Source organism: Pogona vitticeps, chromosome 3 (assembly GCF_051106095.1).
Source record: "Pogona vitticeps strain Pit_001003342236 chromosome 3, PviZW2.1, whole genome shotgun sequence".
In the NCBI taxonomy this organism is placed as follows: domain Eukaryota; kingdom Metazoa; phylum Chordata; class Lepidosauria; order Squamata; family Agamidae; genus Pogona; species Pogona vitticeps.
The window spans coordinates 210,990,865-211,011,490 of record NC_135785.1 but is presented as its reverse complement, the minus strand read 5'-3'; the positions used below and the strand labels follow the sequence as shown (position 1 = coordinate 211,011,490).

At 40.3% G+C, this 20,626-nt stretch overlaps 1 long non-coding RNA gene across 1 annotated transcript in view; it reads right to left on the bottom strand.

The window, feature by feature from the left end:
- Window positions 1-1,696: 1,696 nt before the first annotated feature.
- The window catches only part of LOC110074824 (uncharacterized), a 29,978-nt gene continuing 11,048 nt past the window's right edge, over window positions 1,697-20,626 (bottom strand). The window contains exon 3 of the long non-coding RNA XR_002299850.3: window positions 1,697-19,402. This is a non-coding gene — a long non-coding RNA (uncharacterized LOC110074824). The remainder of the gene's footprint in view (window positions 19,403-20,626) is intronic.

Sequence of the window (20,626 nt, the reverse complement as noted above, 5' to 3'; positions counted from 1 at the left end):
AATGTATACATCAGTATGAGTATTTAGTGAAGATATTTAAATGAACTTTGGAATTGACAGATGTGGAGCTCTGTCTATATAATGTGGCAAGATCCAAAAACTAGATGGAATAGAGTTTAAAAGTGGCAATATTATAAAATCAGTATCAGGTGATGAAAATTATTAGATACCAAACTGGAATAATAGATTGGGCCCAAAATTAATTAGAAGAATTGGATCACATAACATGGAAACTAATGAACATACATCATGCTCTAGATTTAAAAAGTGATAAATTATATTTACTATGAATAATTGGAGGCTGTGGATTTCTGCAAATACAGCAGGTTTTAGAGGAGGAAAAAAGAAGCCTAAGTGATTATAGAAGTAAAAGTCAGGAAAAATTACTCAGGGTATTTTGGAAACAACAGAAACAAAGGCTCAATATAAGAAACAAGTTGAAAATAAACAGTTTGGAAAATAAACCACTACATGCACAATATGTGATAAATATTGATGGAAAGCATGATAATACTTCAACATGTGTGTGGCTAAAACTGGGGATCCTTAAGAAAGAAACGGAAAGCTTGATTTTTTGCTGCACAAGAAGAAGCACTCTAAACTAACGTGAGGAAAGCTAAGATCTAAGCAATGAATGTTGACTCTGCCAACAAAAAGATGAAACTGTATCACACCTCATCTGCAAATGTCCAAAGATTGCATACAGATTAAAAAATTCGACATGATAGAGTGGCAAAATTAATGCACTAATCATTATGCAAAAAGTGTATAACTTCTAGAGAAGGTGGCAGAAAATGATGAAGTCAAGATTCTGGATCTAAATTGATAGACACCTTGAACGTAACATACCAGACATAGTAATAAAACAACCAAAAAAATCTGTATCATTGACATTGTAACTCCAGGGGATGACAGAGTTGAAGATAAAGAAATGGAAAAACTAACAAAATACAGAGGCCTAGCAATTGAAACATCTGATCTGTGGATGTTCATGTTAGAACTTTTTTGCATATTGTCACCACTGGGAACAAAATTCTTTTGGTCTCCTGCCTGGACAAAAACTTGGAAACTTGGTAACTGATTGGGGAACCACCTGATACTCTGCCAAGCATTGTTGCCTCATTGACATTTACAAGAGTCTGTCAGGTCATCTTCCTGGCGCAAAATGCTACTCTGCAGGTGACTGTTCCTCACATGGCTGTATTTACATATCTTTCATAATTTCTTTCTCTCTCTATATATATTTATTTTATTTATTTATTTATTAAATTTATACCCTGCCCCTCTAGACCATGTCTACTCGGGGCGGCTTACAACATAAAATAAATCAATATAAAAATATATAATCATATAAATACAATTGCAATATTAAGACAATTAATTTAAGAAAGAAGTACCAAGATGGGATAGGGTAAGAAAAGAAGAGAGAGAGAGAGAAAAAAAAGACTTAGCTGACTGGAGGGAAGGCCTGCTTAAATAGCCAAGTTTTAATTGGCTTTTAAAAGCACCCAGCGAGGGTGCCAGCCGAATTTCTGTCGGAAGGGCATTCCACAGCCGAGGGTCCACCGCCGAGAAGGCCCGGTTTCTAGTTTTTTCCTTCCGAGCCTCTCTCGGCGTCAGACCCCTCAGCCGTCCCTGCTGGCGGTAACGGGTGATTCGGGTAGATCTGGGTGGAAGAAGACGATCTGCCAAATATTGAGGTCCCAAACCGTTTAGGGCTTTATAAGTGATCATTAGCACTTTGAAGTCGACGCGGAAACGGATGGGCAACCAGTGCAAGGCAGCCAGAGTGGGGGAGATGTGTTGGTGTTTTCTCACCCCACTAAGGAGCCTGGCTGCCGCATTCTGGACCGCCTGAAGTTTCCGCATCAGCCTCAAAGGCAGCCCCACGTAGAGTGCGTTACAATGGTCTAATCTCGAGATTATGAGCGCATGTACTAGAGTAGTGAGGGCCCCCCGATCAAGATATTAAATGCCCCACTCTGAAATTTCTGGGCTCTGCCTTGCTTTATACTCATCAGCATAATTCAAAGAAGTGACAGATATGTAAAAGTAAAAAAAGAAAGAAAGAAAGACTGCATTGTTGATAAGTATAAATGATATGGCATCATCTTATAAATAGACTGATAAGTAAGAGGAAGTTTGAAACTTTACTGGGAAAAGTTGAATGCAGCAGGAAGACAGAAAGAGCAAATCTGATACAGATTGACTTGATAAAGGAACCCAGGCCTTGAGTTTGCAAGATCTGAGTAGGGCTATTAATGATATGTGCTTTTAAGTCCTGGGGTTGACTTTTGTGGGAAGTAATCTGACAATGGAATCCTATTTGTATATTAAGTAGAAACTCGCAATATGTTCTGGAAGTCATACTTCCAGGTTAATTGTGAGTAGGACTGCAACATCAAATTCTTCTATGAAATCAAAATGGAAGAATCTCATCACTGTGGCCCAAAATCTCTTTAGGGAACAATTTTTCCTCTCCACAGTTCGAAAACTATCAAAACTCTTTTCATTTTTGCAGAATTTGTATATTATGTGGCATTAGTCTTGCATGCAAAGTGTGCTGTGTATAAAATGGTTGTGTAAAAGGTTTAAAGATCGAAAACACAGCAGAGGGCTGTGCAGATGTTGTGTATATACCATTTTATTTAATAAAAAGGGAAAGTGTGTATGTGCATGTGTGAAAGACAGAAAGAGAGAGAGAGAGATGATATTTGGAGGTCTAGCACACCTTAGTGGACACAACTAGTATTGCTGTACGTTATTAAAATCTCTAAGACACACTCCATTGTCTTGAAAATTGTTGTATAGTATTAAATAATTTAGCTGAATTTTGTCTTCCGCAAATGAATAAAACAGACATGTGAGTGATTCTTTCTATAGATACCTTTCAATTCCTGACTAATACCCCTTTCCAAGGCAAAAATGGCTGGGTGATTGGTTCACTAAACTATCCAAAATAGTTGAGACTTTGAGTATTGCGGGATTCTTCTTCAGGTCAGATGCAAAAGTGCTAGGGGTGGACACAAAAGGTTCAAAATGATGACTTCGGGATTTGTAAAATGTATACTTTCACTGAATGTTACACTGAGATCAGCAGCTGTCGCACCAACAAAACAGTTTCAGAAGAATTATCTGCAGAAGTATTTCTAAGGATCTTTTTACAACAAGTGTGAACATTGGGACATATAAGAATAGGTCTATTTTGGTTTCATGATTGTGAGCAGGTCCTCTCCCGAATCATAGATTCAGCTTTGAAATAGACTTTACATTTACATAAGAGCCAGAATCCAAATGATTAAAAAATAGCACCAGTGTGTATACATTGGTGTAAATCTCTGCAGTGTATCAACACTAGTTAAGAAGTCAATATATACATTTAGTATCCTTCGCCAAGTTACATGAGTAGTGTGCAACACCAAATGCCTATGTTGACTGCTCAGTTAATGGCAATTCACCACTGAGATTTAGACCAAAGGCCTTAATACCAGCAGGTATAAGTAATAAGATTCTGGCTAGTGAGTTCAAACTAAAGTCTGTAGATCAAGATGGAGGGAAAAAAACCTGTGTGTAGGTAAATTGTACAAAGGTTGTTCCTCTCCTTTTAGCTCTCTCTCATGCATTTGGGTATGCAACCAGTTTCATACCTGTGGGATGCTACACAGAGAAAGCCTGCTGGAAGGAAGGGAAAACTTAAAAGGTTGGCCTTACACAATAATATTAGTGAAGAAATGGCCACTCAGTGGTATGGACAACCTGATAAAATCAGGCATGCATAGAATTGTATACTCGTGCATGGAGCTGAAAGGGACCTTGGGAGTCATCAGCTTCACCCTGAGGCTCACTGCAGGCTCTACCAAGTCAAGTGGGATGCAACCACACCCAGACAGATGACAGTCTACCTTCTGCTTACACACCTACAACAAAAGAAACCCATCACTTCCGGAGACAATTTTGTTCACCAGTTGAAAACATATTGATATTATGACATTTACCCTAAACGTTACTTAGCTGAAGCCTATGATCCTGTAATTACCACCTGAATTCATTCTCTCACCTCTACCAATGCTGGGGAATTTTCAGCTTACCAGATGTTGAACTCATGTCTCCCATTCATCCTGGCTGGGGGAGCCCAAGTGCTATAGTACAGTGGTTCTTAACCTTTGTTACTCGGATGCTTTTGAACTGCAACTCCCAGAAACCCCAGTCAGGACAGCTGGTGGGGAAGGCTTCTGGGAGTTGCAGTCCAAAACTCCTGAGTAACGCAAGGTTAAGAACCAGTGCTATAGTAGTTAGTAGTGGTGGTTAGAGTCCAGAGACCAATTTTAAGCCTCCAGAGCCATCCAAGGACTGTTCAGACCATCAGAAAAGCCAGAAGACAAATCCAGAAGTCCACTGTCAATTTTAAACTACTGAGATTTTGTTAAGTGTTGAACAATGTGTATTGGGACTTGTGACCTATTTAAAAGATGGATAGCCATGACTGAAGGCTTCCCTTTATGCTGGAAAAAGAGGAGGCAGGAATACAAGAGAGAGAGAACTCTGGAAATAGCCTTGGAGTAAGTTAGACTGGGATGGTGTGGTGCAGCAGGACTAGGAAGACCCTGGATTGAAAGGGGCTCACAAGGCCTGATTTCAAGTCTCCATTAAACTCATTAGAAGATTTTATGTCAGTCACAGTCTCTTAACCTGTCTCACAGGTAGATGTGACTACAAAGTGGGGAGGAGAGCCAGGTATTCCACCTTGATGTCATTAGAGTACTTACGGGATCTAAATGTAATAAACCTATAAATAGTTCTGCATTCCCTACCCCTGTCTTAGAACAAGAGAGAAAAGATTTACTTCATCTTTTGCGTGACACCGCACGAGACTAGTTCAATACCTTTTACCTTCCTTCTAGTCCCTCTCCTTTGGGCACAGTCTATTTCCTCCTGGCCTTTCTAAAAATGTAGTATCCTGAACTAGGCTCAATATGTGTACAGACTGAGCAGCTCCTTTTTCATTGGTGGAAGCATCAGGATTTTGGTCGCCTCCCTCTCCCCACTGCAGCACTTAAAGCTGACTGAAAACTAGCTATGGGGATTCTGCTGTCCTCTGAAGCAGATGTACAAGGTTGTCTGGGGGAGGGGACTCTGGTGGAGTGGGGAGACTATGCCCCCATCTACTGGAGTAGATGTCCAGTGCTCAATATAATCCTAAGCTTTTGTAAATGCTACATGAGTTTGAATTCATTTTTAAAAGCTGCATCATATATCTCTTTATATCTCTTTATTTCATTTATACCCATTTTCCCCAATGCTGGGTCTCAAAAGAGCTTACAAAAATACTTCTTAACGATACAAACACTATAATATTAAAATGGAATTAAATATGCATTACTAATACTAATACCATTAACTGAATTGAAAATGCTCAAATGTTGAAACGTGAAAAACAATATTTTAAGAACAAACAACCGAACAAGAATGAACACCCCACCAGGCACACAGCTGCCATAATGGGGACGCTTCACTTACCTGCTTGGAGATTGGCGTCACAGCGGGATAGCGTCACTCTTTGGGAGGGGAGGAGGGATGGAGCCTTTAAGGCGCAGTGTCCCTCTTGCCTGCCTCTTCTTCGATCAGCCAAGCAGCCCTCCCATCCACCCTAAAAGTAAGAATGGGATAAGCTGCTTGCCTAGGAGCTCGATGGGAATTTTTGGCCTGCATCCCTGATTGGCCTGAGGGAAGCAGGTGTATTTTCACCCATCCCATTCTTATTGCTGGGGTATGGTTCTTTAATAAAGTTTATTAAAACAGATTAATGGATTGTTAAGGCCACAATTGGTCACAGTGGCGGGTAGTGCGAGGGGAGGAGTTATTGGTCAGTTCCTGAAGGACACATGGTGCAAAACATCCCATCTCCATTTTTGGTGGACACAGCAGGGCTGTGAGGGGAGCTGGACTTTTTTATTAACGGAACGTCCCGGGCAGAAGTTCACCTAGGGTCACGAGGCTCGGTGGGCTGAGGCACCGGAGATGCCCCTAAAAGCCCTTAATACAATAGCAATCCAAAAGGATTTTTTGTTAAGTGAGTTGTATTAGTCTCTGAAAAGGCTTGGTGAATTTAAGCATTTACAGAAGGCTATGGAGCTTTGCACCATAATGGCTTTTATAATTTGGCAAATGTATGCAATTTTCTGTACCTGCCCATCAGAATATACCTATTATTTTAGGAGGCTGGAGCAAAAGGCTATGGTGGAAGATTTAAAGCTGCTCTACACGTACATGGTGGCCTTCATCCAAATTGAGATCCATTGTGCTTACTAGTAAATTAAAAGGGGGGTTAGCTGTCTACTACTACCTATTTAACAAAATACAGTGGTTTTTCAATCTTAGCTTTCCTAAGCTTTTGGATTTTAGCTCCAAGAAACCCTGACTATTGGCTACACTTCTGAAAGATTCTGGGAGCTTGAACTTCAAAACATCTGGATAGCTCAAGAGTTGGTTTATATGGACTCTTTTGGAGCAGGCAGCTGCCGGCTAAATAGGGTTGCTTGAGCTTGGATAGAGGTTTGATGTGCCATTTGGTGCAATCCTTGAATCTAAATAGCATACTGGAGCTCAAGCTACCCTATGGAGTCCAGCTCCTTTTAGAAGAAATTTCTAATATTGTGAAGTGGCTCAAAAAGAGAGCCACTTCAGGTCATTGGCAAATAAAACACTTCCTCTGCTCTGCAGTAGGGTGGCAGAAGAAGTTTTAAAAAAAGACTCTATTAAAGCAGTGAAAATGTGCTGCATCATTTTTTCTCTAGAAATCTTTTCTTTGTCTTGTCTTCAAGAGCTACTAGAGAAACTGCCTGCAACTGAATCTGCCACCGTGGATTCAGCTGTGGACAATTTCTACGCAAGAATTTTTTTTAAAAAAAAAAATATAAGCAATGCAGTGCATGTTCACTGCTCTAATATTATTTAATTATTTTTCATTTCCTCTGAGTCCCTCAATATTCTTTCAGATGTTTAAGAGTTGGTTTATATGGACTTTTTTGTTTGTTTGTTTGTTTGTTCAGCTTCTTTATTGCCCAGCAGACCGCCAAGGCCACTCTGGGCGGTTCACAACAAAAACATTTTAAATTAATTCACAAAACATAAGAACAATATAAAAAGTCAAACTGAATATATCAATCCAGTTATCTATATGTAAACCTGAAGTCTAGCTCTCAGATTTCAGGATCATTCCTACTGATCTTACTTCATTTAATACCCTGCCTGGGTGTCCCCATCCCCCATGTTTTTTTTACATTAAGGTTATAAAAGCTGCATTTATTTTAAATACTAAAATAAATACAGTGTTTTTTTTAAATTGCAGCTTACTAAAGCTTAAGCTAAAATATAAGTGAATTATCTAATGGTCTTCCTGTTTGCTCTGTTGTGTCAACGCAAGACAAAACATGGAACAATCAGATTTTGGCCCACCCCTATTTCCCATAATTTGGAGGTGAGCTATCTTCGAAATAGTCAAAAAAATCCATAATAGATGCGATTTCTAAAATCTTCTGTAGGGGTCCTTTCTCCCTCTCAATAGCTATATTGTTTCCCTGGATGCTGCTGTATAATCTAATTATTCTTGATGTGTTGCCTATTGTATCGCAGGAGTCTTCAAAGGAAAGGAAAACAGCAAGGTAGATCATTTGCAGTGAAATTCTTTTATTTCTTTGGGACAATGTGTCACAAAGGCTGTAACAGGGAAGGGACAGAAATCTCCTTTGAGCCTCTTTTCTTTGTGAATCCCGGGTTCTATAATCATGGAAAACAGCTCTGTGTACTGTATATTTTATTCCTTTCTCTCTCTGGCTGACAGAAGACATCTCAGCCCCATTTTCTTTCTCTCTCCCTCTCTCTCCCTCGCTTGCTTTCCATGGTGAAAAATTAAAACACTTTCATTGAAGCTCTACTGTAGACAAGGCAGAATAAGCCAATCCTTGGCAACCAAAGAATGCAGCCAGACCCTACACCTGCAGCTTGTGAAAAGGGATAATTCCATTAATCTCAGCAGGGAATCTTTTCTGATAAGACAGGCACTGGTTGCAAGGGAACTGATATATACATCTACCTCATTAAAGTTAATCAGCTTTCTGTTATTAACACTGGGATCTCAACAACTTGATGAAATTCAGTGAGGAAATCTTCCTGATCTAAGACTTACCCCAATGCACTGTTGTTGACCTCTGCCATTGTACTAGCAGGTTTCTTAATATTTGCTGGATGGATGAGGCAGCTCCTGGCAACAGCTAAATATACATATCTTTGCCTCTCTGCTTCCTGTCTGTCAAGTGAGCAGGACATAACCAGTGGTGACATCTGGCAACAGGCTACTCACGCTACTAACCATAAACAATGGTGAAATTCATTTTCGCACATCGCTACAGCTGGAATGTAGAATGATTATGAATATTGCACAAGATACATGCTCGTTTGTAAGGTCAGCCCTCTGAATGTCTTAACTTTCCAGCAGCAAGCTATGAAATGTACAACAAATAGCATCCTCATACTCCAAAAGTCATCCTAGATGGAAATGGTCATGGGTATTCTTCTTGTTTATGATTCCACACAGCAGTACATGTTTAAAATAACAGTCAAAACATACTAAGAGGAAGAAAATAATACGTATAAAAGAAAGACAATCTTGTGCTGGTTTTTTTGCTCCTTATGAACAAAAACATTTAGCTCCTGGGAGCTAGTGTCCTGTAGTAACTAAGAGGCAGGACTGGATCAAGACATTTTGTGGCTCGAAGCACAGTGATAAAGAGTGTTGCTTTCTTCACCCTAGGTCAAGTTACACAATACCCAAAGCCAGTCAAATTGTTTTGGCAGATGAACCTGCTAGCACTTTCTCCTGTCCCTAGCAGTGCAAATACAGTAACAACAACGTAAATAACTAAATTATGTTGTCTTATGACATCCCAGATCTGCTGCCTGAAGTGGCCGCCCCACTCTGCCTAGTGGTGGGGCCAGCTCAAGAGTATTCTGCTGAACACCATCTGCTTTCCTGCTCCTAATCAACAATAACAGCTTGCTCTTTGGTGCAAGCATCCTGCAGTAACTGCAAGGCTGTCCATTTGTTTAATGAAAGGCAAAAAAGAGACAGAGTGCATTGTCTGTTTCATTTGGTTCTGGCAGGGATTTCCTCTGTTTAACCTAGAAACCATCCATAAACTGTTTTTGACAGTTTGGGGGCAGAGAGACAGAACAGAGATTGTGCCAATGTATTGCCCAGTCTTCTTGCTGAAGATGCCAGACCTGCTCTTAGGCTTAGTACCAGTATATCAAATTGTACTAGTGGATTGTTCATGCCAAGACAGCCTTAGGAGGGCCAACTCTGGGCTTCATGGCTGCCATAACTGCCATGAGCCTGCCTTGATGTCTTATGTTCCCAACACATTGGTATATTATACTGTCAGTCTAGCTTTTCCTACAGCCTGTTTTGGGAATTATTATAATCAAAGGGTGATGGTGTCTCTTTATGATGGACAGAATATGGTCAGGGTTATACTGGTTGTGACTAACCTGCTCTTGAAGGAGACCATTAAGTTGGTCTCTGATACCAGAGGCTTAAAGATTCTGATGGATTTCTGAATGCGCCTGGGAGTTTTCTATTTGGCATGTCTAGGGCTCTATTAAGGGGTCTAGACCAACTATGGAATGGGTAGGCCTAGGGCTTCTCCCTAGTTTCTCACAGATCTGTGGGTCATGAAATAGCTCAGTTGATCGACAGAGAGCAAATGATAGTTAGCCATAGCAAAAACTATGAGCCACTGGTATGAATGGATAAGCACACATATCAGGAAGGCAGAGAAACATGTTGATGTCACCATCATCATGGCATTCTCAAATAACTACATAGTTCAGCTGACTAGAGGCACTCTATTTTGTATGAGGTGGGCCTATGAATATGTACAGTTATTGGGAGACATGTCTTCTAACATAACTCAAGAGATAATTCAGGCTAATTCCTTGTTAACATTTATTTCAATTTTTGATTGTGCATAAAAGCAGACTTTTCAGAAGGTTCACATGTTCATTTTACCTCTCCTGGCAGCTTCCAGGATAGGAATAGGAACATACGGAAAGACAAATAGAGGATATTCAATTGATGTGTGGTTTTTAAAAATATGGGAAATTAGCTCCGGTAGAAGGAATAACAGAGTACTATTTATGAGAGAATAAATAAAATAAGACATGTTTTTGGAAAGACACTTTTACACTTTATGATACAAAACTATAGCATATATATTCATTGTGGTGCAGTGGTTAAAACTGCTGTACTGCAGCCAAAACTGTGCTCACGACCGGGGGTTCAATCCCAGGTAGCCGACTCAAGCCTAGCACAGCCTTCTATCCTTCTGAGATCAATAAAATGAGTACCCAGCTTGCTGGGGGGGGGGGGATGTGTAGTCTGCATAATTAACTTGTAACCCGGCCAGAGAGTGCTTGAAGCATTATGGGATCTTGACCTGTATTTCTTATATTTAATTCACAATTGTTGGCAGTCTTACAATAACTGCATCAAAGAATATCTGCAAATACAGGCTAATATCCAATTGTCTAAATATGATAGGATCCTCATTGAATCACCAGTTGTGTGACTGATTTTGCAGCAGTACCGAGAGAGAGAGAGAGAGAGAGAGAGAGAGATGGAGAGGTGTGGGGGAGGGGGGAAAGAGAGAAATTTATATTCTTTTCATTTAGTTCCACATTTTGGCAGCAGGGTATTAAGCACAGTATTTTAGTTACATGCTTTGTGTTCACCAACTTTCCTGTTACAATTTATATTATTTTTTCATTAATGTCCTCAAAATCATAAAATATTTCAGATTTAAGGAAGAGTCACTAATATCAGTAGTTATCTGCAGTGGTATCTAAACATGGGATATAGTCATCCTAATTTCAGAGTTTGGAGTGTAAAACAAATGTAGCCAACAGCTTCTATGAGTCTAACAAGAGGATCAAATTGTTAAATAACTAAGTTGTCAATTGATTCCATTACCTGAGCAGACTTTCAATTGCAAGCCCACTGAACAAAGAAAACTGAGGAAACCCATTTTGCTGTAACTATTTGATTTGCAAGTTCTGCAGCTCTTGCTGAAATGATTCTTGGATGTAAATAATTCTTCATAACAGAATCTGGAAAGTTTCCAGACCATTACTAACAGTTGCATGTTTTGCATCCATCACTTCAGTTATAGTTACTTTGACAATGTACAATCATGTATTTTGCAATCCTCTAGGGGAAACCAAGTATATGTAAATTATTAACTAATAATAGACTTTTCCCCACCCCAATTAAATCTCTCCTCAAATCTTTGGAACTGCTTGATTTGTTGCTTTTTTAAAAAAAATTCTGGTTCTTTTTGTGAGAGTATTTTTTTTAAAAAAGCTTACTTTCTTAAAGTGGAACTGATTTTCATACAGACACACACGACCACCAATTTATTATATTCAGTCCATTAAAAATATATGCATTCTTTCTCACAGTCTAATTCTTCCCCCCTCCTCATCTAGTGAAGCGTAGCAACATCCTAAGCCTTCCACCAAGATTGGTAACCCTGACTCTCCTTCTTTTGGTTTTGTGCTACAAGGATTGTCTGGAGGTCTAGGAAAGCACATAACCTGGAATGGTCTGCATTTTTGAAAAGAGAGGCAGCCAATTTTCTTCTTCCTATTTAGTTACCATTCTGTTTTCATTGTCCATGGACTATCAGGCAAGATTAGCTATGTAGGTAAGAGGTCCAATATCAGGGTAGAAAATTAAGAGTACACACAGCTCACAAGGATCCAGATCACTTTAGTCCACCTGGCCAGAAACCAGATAAAAAGACACACAGAAGCCATATTTTAGTTCTGGGATGAACGTTCTCTGGTGTCTCTTCTTGCTGTATCCATCTGTGCTTGAACCCTGTTCCTGCTGATCCCTGCTAAGCCTCTGTGGGCAGGCTTCATTATTTCTGAGTTGAAATCATTGTCTTAACTCTCCCACAATCCAGGATTTAGCTAGATAATCCTGATAGCTTATGCTGCTCTTATGAATTCCTGGTTTCTGGCCTAGGACCTTTGTTATGATAGCACAAATACTTGAAAAGTAGTCATACAGAGGAGAGGCTGTTCTTGAGCATCCCAGAGTGCAGGTCTTGCAACAAGGGGCTCAAGTTACAGGAAGCCAGATTTCAGTTCAATGTCAAGAAAAAACTTCCCAACTTTTAGAGCAGTATGGGAATGGAACCAGTTATCTTGGGAAGTGGTGAAATCTCAAACACTTAATGCACTCAGGAGAAAATTGAACAACCATCTATCAGATCTACTTTGACTTGGTTTCCTTCATTTAGCAAGGGGTTGGACTTGATGACCTTATAACACCCTTCCAACTCCACTATTCTGCAGTTCTTTGCTTCTATAACCTGTCCTGTCTTGGGATCCTTGCCAAGCAAGAGAAATGACAGCCAGCAAGAGAAAGAATGAGGAGAGAAGGGAGGGGAAAAATCTATGAACACAGATGGAGAAATGTACTTTCTGGAACAATGGGTCTCAGAATGATGGAGCCAACATGACCACATTGCTTCTTGTTTTTTCTAAGAATGTATCTCCACTACAAAATGACAATTGCATTGTTGTCATCAAGTCACTTCTAGTTTATGGTGACAAGCACTGATAGTAGTATTATTGTATCTTAACTGTCCTGGCTGCATCCTATCAAATCCTAGGACTTGTGATTTGATGGGGGACATATAATTCTCTGCTGTATAGTTCAAGGGAGTGCACTAGAAGTCTTCATAAGAAAACTCTGAACACATCACTAAACTAAAAACGCCAAGAGTCCACAGAATGAAGCTATGACAGTGAAACTGGGTTCAAACTGTTGTATCTGTGTAGTTCAGCTTTGGAAGTCGCCACCAATGGTGTCAATTTGATAAAGAAGTCGCATCCATCCACAGAATGAATTACTACTATCCACCACATATCTTCAAAATCTGCTCCATCAGTGGAGCTATTTATTGTCAGCAGATTTAAGGGCCTCAGAGTCTGCCAGAGGCAGAACTAGGGAAAGGTCTGGCACAACACTGGATATACCCCTAATTGTATGCATATGTACACATTGTTTTAAATGGCAGGATGCACGAGGGGTGGGAGCTGTAGGATGGTATGTTTCATTGTCTGCCATGTTGTAGTGGTTGCAATGGAACAGCCTAGAAGGCTGAGGAAGAGAAAGGGCAGAGTATAAAATGGCTTCCTTTTTATAAAATAAACTGTTCCTATTACATGTTACAATGTTACAGTTGAAAATAAACAATTGTCATTACATGTTCTAATTTTAATTCCGAAAAAATAACTTGAGTTATTCACTGTGTTACTTGTTCATTGATTTTTCTTTAAAAACCTGAAGGATTGGCAAGAGAATTGTATGAAACCTAAAATCTGCTATCAAAATGTTCCCCAAAGTGCCTAGCCTAGACTTTGAAAGGTAACTCAAACACATAAGCCAGAATCATACTGGTGTTTATGTAAGGTTCACATAACTTGCCATGGTTTATTGCATTTAACTGATAAGTTGCTGGGTCAGGTCTCAGTGGCATGCCTAGCCATGCTTCTAGTTGTGTAGTCCAGATGTGACCTGGTACCCTATCAATTAGCTGCAGCTAGCTGCAGCAAGTTATATGAAACCTACATTAACAGCTGTAGGATTCTGGCCATAAATATAGATGGGACTTTCATATTTAATGGACTACTGCCTCTGGCAAGTCCTTAAAGAAATGGGAGTGCCTGACCACCTTATCCATCTCCTGAGAAACCTATACGTGGGACAGGAAGCAACAGTTAGAACTGGATATGGAACAACTGATTGGTTCAAAATTGGGAAAGGAGTACGGCAAGGCTGTATATTGTCTCCCTACTCATTTAGCTTTTATGCAGAATGCATTATGCAAAAGGCAGGACTGGATTAATCCCAAACCGGAATTAAGAGTGCTGGAAAGAATATCAACAACCTCCGATATGCGGATGATGCCACTCTGATGGCAGAAAGTGAGGAGGAATTAAGGAACCTTGTAATGAGGGTGAGAGAGGAGAGTGCAAAAAAAAAAAAAAAAACGGTCTGAAGCTCAACATAAAAAAAAACTAAGACCATGGCCACTGGTCCCATCACCTCCTGGCAAATAGAAGGGGAAGATATGGAGGCAGTGACAGATTTTACTTTCTTGGGCTCCATGATCACTACAGATGGAGACAGCAGCCACAAAATTAAAAGACGCCTGCTTCTTGGGAGGAAAGCGATGACAAACCTTGACAGTATCTTTAAAAAGCAGAGACATCACCTTGCCAACAAAAGTCCGCATAGTCACAGCTACGGTTTTTCCTGTAGTGACATATGGAAGTGAGAGCTGGACCATAAAGAAAGCTGACCACCGAAGAATTGATGCTTTTGAATTTTGGTGCTGGAGGAGGATCTTGAGAGTCCCCTGGACTTCAAGGAGAACAAACCTATCAATTCTAAAGGAAATCAAGCCTGAGTGCTCACTGGAAGGACAGATCCTGAAGCTGAAGCTCCAATACTTTGGCCATCTCATGAGAAGAGAAGAATCCTTGGAAAAGACCTTGATGTTAGGAAAGTGTGAAGGCAAGAGGAGAAGGGGATGACAGAGGATGAGATGGTTGGGCAGTGTCATCGAAGCAACCAATATGAATGTGACACAACTCCGTGAGGCAGTAGAAGATAGGAGGGCCTGGCGTGCTCTGGTCCATGGGGTCACGAAGAGTCAGACATGACTGAACGACTAAACGAACGACCCTCTTTAGTGAATAAATTAAACTAGATAAGAAAGAAAAAGAACAGTTTAAATTATGTCTCATTGCTAATAATGATTGCGCAAGTGCTTCCCTTTACCCCACACCTCTGTGAAGCAGGTAGCAGAGCAGTGGCAAGATGATTGTTCAGCCTCCCGATCACCTCAGTAGTCAGAGTACGGTATCTGGGCTCCAAAAGGCAGGGGTCCAGCTACCATTTGCTTTCTTCTCTGCGATTCATTCCCATGAAAAAGTCCCAGTTCCCTAGTTCAGATTACTGGGAGTGTTGGCCAAAAATCTTTTAACCCTACAAATGCCATATGGGACACTAAGAATCCTGAGGCATTGTTCCACCTCATGGGTAACCGGCAGCTTTTTGTAGTGTTCCTCTCTCACCTTGAGATGGCACGAATGTCCCAATTCAATCTATTTTTGCACATTTGTCCAAAGAGAGTGTACATCTCTCATATATATGATATAATTAACCCAATTTACACAACAGTCGGGCCATCTAGGTGAAAATGCTTCGTTTCAGTGTGTGTACTTTACAGATTTATTTGTAAAGTTGGTGTTTTGATTGTCTTGTAGGAGTAATAGCCTTGTCATTTCATTCGTTTCCACTAGAGGGACCTTTATCTCTTTCTAACTACAGTAGTTTATTTAGCAACCAAGTCAAAAGGTTTACATTTTATAGTGAAAGAAAACTTTTTTTAAAAAATGTCCAAACGCTTTTCAAAATATCCATAAAATGCAAACACACATGGCAGCAAACTCTTTCCATATAATGAGATATACATTAGTTATTTTATTCATGCATAAAGTCTAGCTGATTTAACAACCTGTGGGAGACAACAGATTCATAATAGAGGCTTTTTAAAAACAAGGGGGTATGTTAGGGGTCCTTCAAACCAAAGTGACGGTCCAACTACAAAACTGATTACTAATCCAAATGAGGTGGAAAACACCATCTCTTATGAATTAAGAAAAGAAGTCAGCCAGAGTAACTGAAAATGACCTCACAACACAAGAAAAATATCCATCTTTCTCATATTACCACCCTCTGTTCTTTCCCTAGAACAGGGTTTCCCAACCTATGGTCCCCGTATGCCCTTGGACTAAAACTCCCAGAAGCTTTCATCACTAGCTGCACTGGCCAGGATTTCTGGGAGTTGTAGTCCAAGAATATTTGGGGACCCAAAGTTGGTAACCACTGCTCTAAAGCATTTTACCAAAGTATTTTAAAGCAGTTCCAGAAAAGGCACCTTGAGTTCCCAGTGGACAGACAACCCTAGAGCTGTGCAGATTTATATTTTTAGCCTACAATTCCCAGAATCCCTCAAGCAGCATGGCTGCTTGGGAATTCGCCTCTTTGTTCCAAAACCACAGAAGCTGTACAGTGGACCCTCGACTTACAGACGGCTCCACTTACAGACTTTTCGAGTTACAGACTTCTCTGGCCGCAAAATTTACGTTCAACTTGCAGCCGGAGAATCGACCTACAGACCAGAAAAAAAACCAAAATGGAACAAAAATGGAACAAAAACGGCCGGTTATGGATTTAATAGGTTTTCAATGGATTCTAGGTCAATGGAGACTCGACCTACAGACTTTTCAACCTGCAGCCACCGTTGCAATACGGATTAATTCTGTAAATAGAGGGTCCACTGTACTTCTCTAGGCTCTGTTGCATGCTGGAAAAGGTGCCGATGAATTCCCACCCATATATACAACCACCAGAAGATGGCAGTAGAGGCAGGAGACACTCCAATTATGGGAATAAAAGTGAGCTGTTGGTCAATACAAAACACAAATACTGTACAAAAGTAGGGGATACTGTTAGACCACTAAAAGAAAAATCATCATACAATATGCGGGCTTTCCTGGATCAGGATGGATAAGCACATCAGATGGCAGAGGGAGTGATTGTTCTCTTAGCAAATGTGTGTTTTCAGAGTGCAAAGGCACCTGCCACCTGCATCTCGCAATGGCCATAGGTGAGAGCAGAAATGTCTATGCATAGGGACATAAGAAGCTTCCATATACTGAAGCGCTGATTCAACTGATGCCGTATAGTCATCCATGCCTGGCAGCTGCAGTTCTCCAGAGTTTCCAGCACAGTTCTTTTCCTAGCCGTCCCTGGTACTACCTGGACCTAATACTAATTCCTAATACTCCCCTAGTATTACCTGGACCGCTTTCATCCAGCAGTAACCAGGCCCAACTTTGCTTAGCCTCCAAGATCAGGTGAGATCATTTGGTTCAGGGTGGGGAGATGAAGTGGGTGGTAAGTGTCATCGCAATGCAACCAACTTTTTACTCCATTTGGATTGCACTGCAGCTGCACCAGCATTACCAGCATCAGCATCCTGTGGATCTTACTAGCTCCACTGGATTCCCAGTCAGGATCCATCTTGGTGACTGTGCACAAGAATGACAAATTAAACTGACAGCAGAGTGTATTTTCAGTATTTTTAACATATTTTTTCCAGAAGTTGATTTCTGCAGGAACAAGAGCTAAATGACCTGGAAAATAAAAGTGTTACTTAGAAAATATTTGCCTCCATGTCCACAAAACCAAGGAAGAGTAAAACATTCATAGCCCATTATCAGGTAGTTCACATACAGGTAGTAGTAGAAAGTAGGGCCTGCAGCAGTAGTGTATAATCACCCTAACATGAGAAGTACTTCCGTTCAGGGATCCAACAGAACGTTAGAAGCCAGAAGTGGCATTCCATACCATCCTATCACTGGCTTTATTACTTTCCCAGTTCCCCGTCAGTAATCCTCACATTTTGCTGTTTCCTTGAATACTTTTATTGTATTACTATGCCACAAATGTGGCAAGCTTTTGAGAGCAGCAAGAAAGTGCCCAGCTTTGCAATTAGAAGCAGAGTTCTCTTAAGGGTAAAAGATGTTTGTTTTTCTTCATCATGAAGTTTTGCAGCTTGGCACAGGTTTCATTTCCCAGTTGATTGCACAGACATTAATTTATTTTATTTATTTATTTAACTTATATGCTGCCCACTCTACCCAAAGGTCTCTGAGTGGCTTACAACAATTAAAATTTAATTAAAATACAATAAAAGATAAGACAATTAAAATACAATTAAAATTGCCACCAGGACTCACAGTTGATGTTATTTCAATTAAAAGCCTTCTGGAACAGGAAGGTTTTGGCCTGGGACCGAAATGACATCAATGTCGGCGCCAGACGAATTTCAGTCAGGAGGGCATTCCGTAGACTGGGGGCAGGAAAATACTATTGTTGAGAGGATAATGTTTTATCACATTCTCATTGTGAAGTTGTTGACTCATTTCGTTCTGCCTTTAGTTCTTCACAACTCTTCAGAATGGTAGATGGCACAACATTTGAAGGACTGAAGAAGTAACAGAAATTTAAAATAAAAATGGCCAGATGTCATGACTGTTGCCTTCATTGGCAGACTGAATTGCAAGATAAAGACTGAAGATTCAATAATAATAATAAAAAGAGAGGGATTAAGGTATCAGTTTTTTGCAGACAAAGCCTATCCATTTGAATGCCCCTTTGACTGCCTTCCAGTGGCTGATTGGCCCCTTTTTAAAGTATTTTTATCCCTCAACTGATCTCATATTGATACTTTCCTTTTGTTTCTCAGTGTCCCAGTTTGGTTTCATCTCTAGCCCTCTTCAATCTAGATTCTGAAGGAAGGAAGCATGCTAACTCTCTGTCCTCACTTTAATCTCATGAAAGTAACAGGCCGAAGAGGAACAGATTGCTCTGTCCATGTAGGCTCTGCAACAGGCCAGAACATGAACAAATGGGAGCTCTGGACGATGCAGAGAAGCCTAGAGAGACACAGCAAACAGCACATATTGTGTTACTTATACAGCTATATTTGGGGTTACACAAACATATGCCAGAAGGCTGGCAAATCACTCGGACAATGTTAGTGCCTGATTTCTGAGTGCAGCATTGATAAAGCGGTTTGTCAGTGATGCTTCAGGCTTCGTGGCAGAGGCTCAACTCTTCCTCTCCCAATCCCTCTCTCCCTCTCTCTCTTTTGCCCACTAAATAAAAGTGTCCACTTAAATAGGATCCTCAGTGAAGTGTCTCTTCATGGCCTGTAGTGGCTGTAGGGTAGGAAATGGAATCACTATGGAGATCAGCTCCCACTTCTCAGCGAAGCCTTACAGACACTTCCTATGAGTAGCATTTTCTCTTTCCTCTCTCTGCCTGAACTCCCGCTGCAGCTTGTCATTGTGGGTTTCAGTCAACTTGACGTCAGGTGATCCATTCGCTTTAGAAAACTGGGTGTTTTATATATAGATAGATAGCTAGATGTCTGCAAAGATTAATCAAGTAAGGAAATCATCAGCATCAAAATCTTGGAAAGCTGCTGTGAAAGCTATTAAGCTCTGAAAGAGCAATGGGACCTGGCTGACTGAGAAAGGGGTGGTCTAGCTTGCTTTATTCCCTTCTGAATAAACATTCCTTGTCACATTTTCTTGAAACCATAGAATGAAAAAGGATGATAAATCAGGTCCCACAGTGCATCCAGAAGAAGGGACTGGTAAACCACTTCTGAGTGATGAATATCTAGGAACACTGGAAAGAATCACAAAAAGTTGGAATCAATTTGAGAGCACACAACTGTTATTACTCAATTCTTCTATCAACCTCTGGTTTATGAATGTGGGGTATTATGCTTCTGTATCACAATTCAAGAAGCCAAGAAATGGCTTAATATTGCTGTATAACAAGCTGCATAATAAAAAAGATGCCAAGCCTTATATAACATCCCAAGCTTTACACTCCACAGGATACCCTCTTCTGCTCACTACCATTCACAAAGTGACAAAATCCTAGAAATTGACTCCTTTTTTCATCAGTTAACCACTTTTCACCCAAACACAAAGCAATTGTCAGGGCTGTTTTTCAACAAGTGTGAATGGTAGTGAGCAGAAAAGAATATTCTATAGATAATCTTGACTGCTGCCATTTTTGTTATCAACATTTAGGCTACTCTTTGCTATGTAAACTTGGCATACTTTGCTATGTAAACTTGGCATGCTTTTTCCTGCTGGCAATGCGGACACTACATTTTGCAGCAAAGCTGCAACAGTGTATCTAGTTTGCAAAATGCTTGCTGGTTATCCTGTACTACATATGCTCAGTGTGATAAGAAATCAGTGTTTCTCTCTTTTGAAAGGTCTTTTTTGAGAACCTATATTTCAGTCCCAGAGCCTGGATTGTTTCCAGTTTTAAAGAATGGATGGGGCCAGCCACTGTCTTTCAAGATAAGCAAGATTTGTCTTTTCAGTTTATATGAGGTATTTTAAATGTAGTGACATTTAAGGTCATAAAATAGTTTTACTTTTTAAAAATCACAACTCAAAAACCCTTTGCCCAAGCCCCACCCCCACCCTAAATTGGGCATAGAGCAAGGGCAGTTTGTCTGCTACATCTATGCTGAATTTAGTGCTGATCTGAAGCCTGGTTTAAAAGTTATACTTTTATGTTTGGGATGTCCCAATTTTTAGAATTGATTTATAGACTGTTGATTTCTTCTGCCAGCACAAGATCACTGCTGCACTCTCATGAAGCAATAATAAAATGTATTAATGCAAAGGTGCCACTTCCAAGAGTGTGATGGAATCTTACTATTGCTGATACCTATGCTGTACTAGAGACAAGCAGTAGGTGGCAGCACTATCCTAAACATGACTGTTCACCTTTCTCTCTCTCTCTCTCTCTCTCTCTCTCTGTGTGTGTGTGTGGTACCCAAATACCACGTGAATGGCCTTCCAGGGCATTTTGGAGTATTTGTTG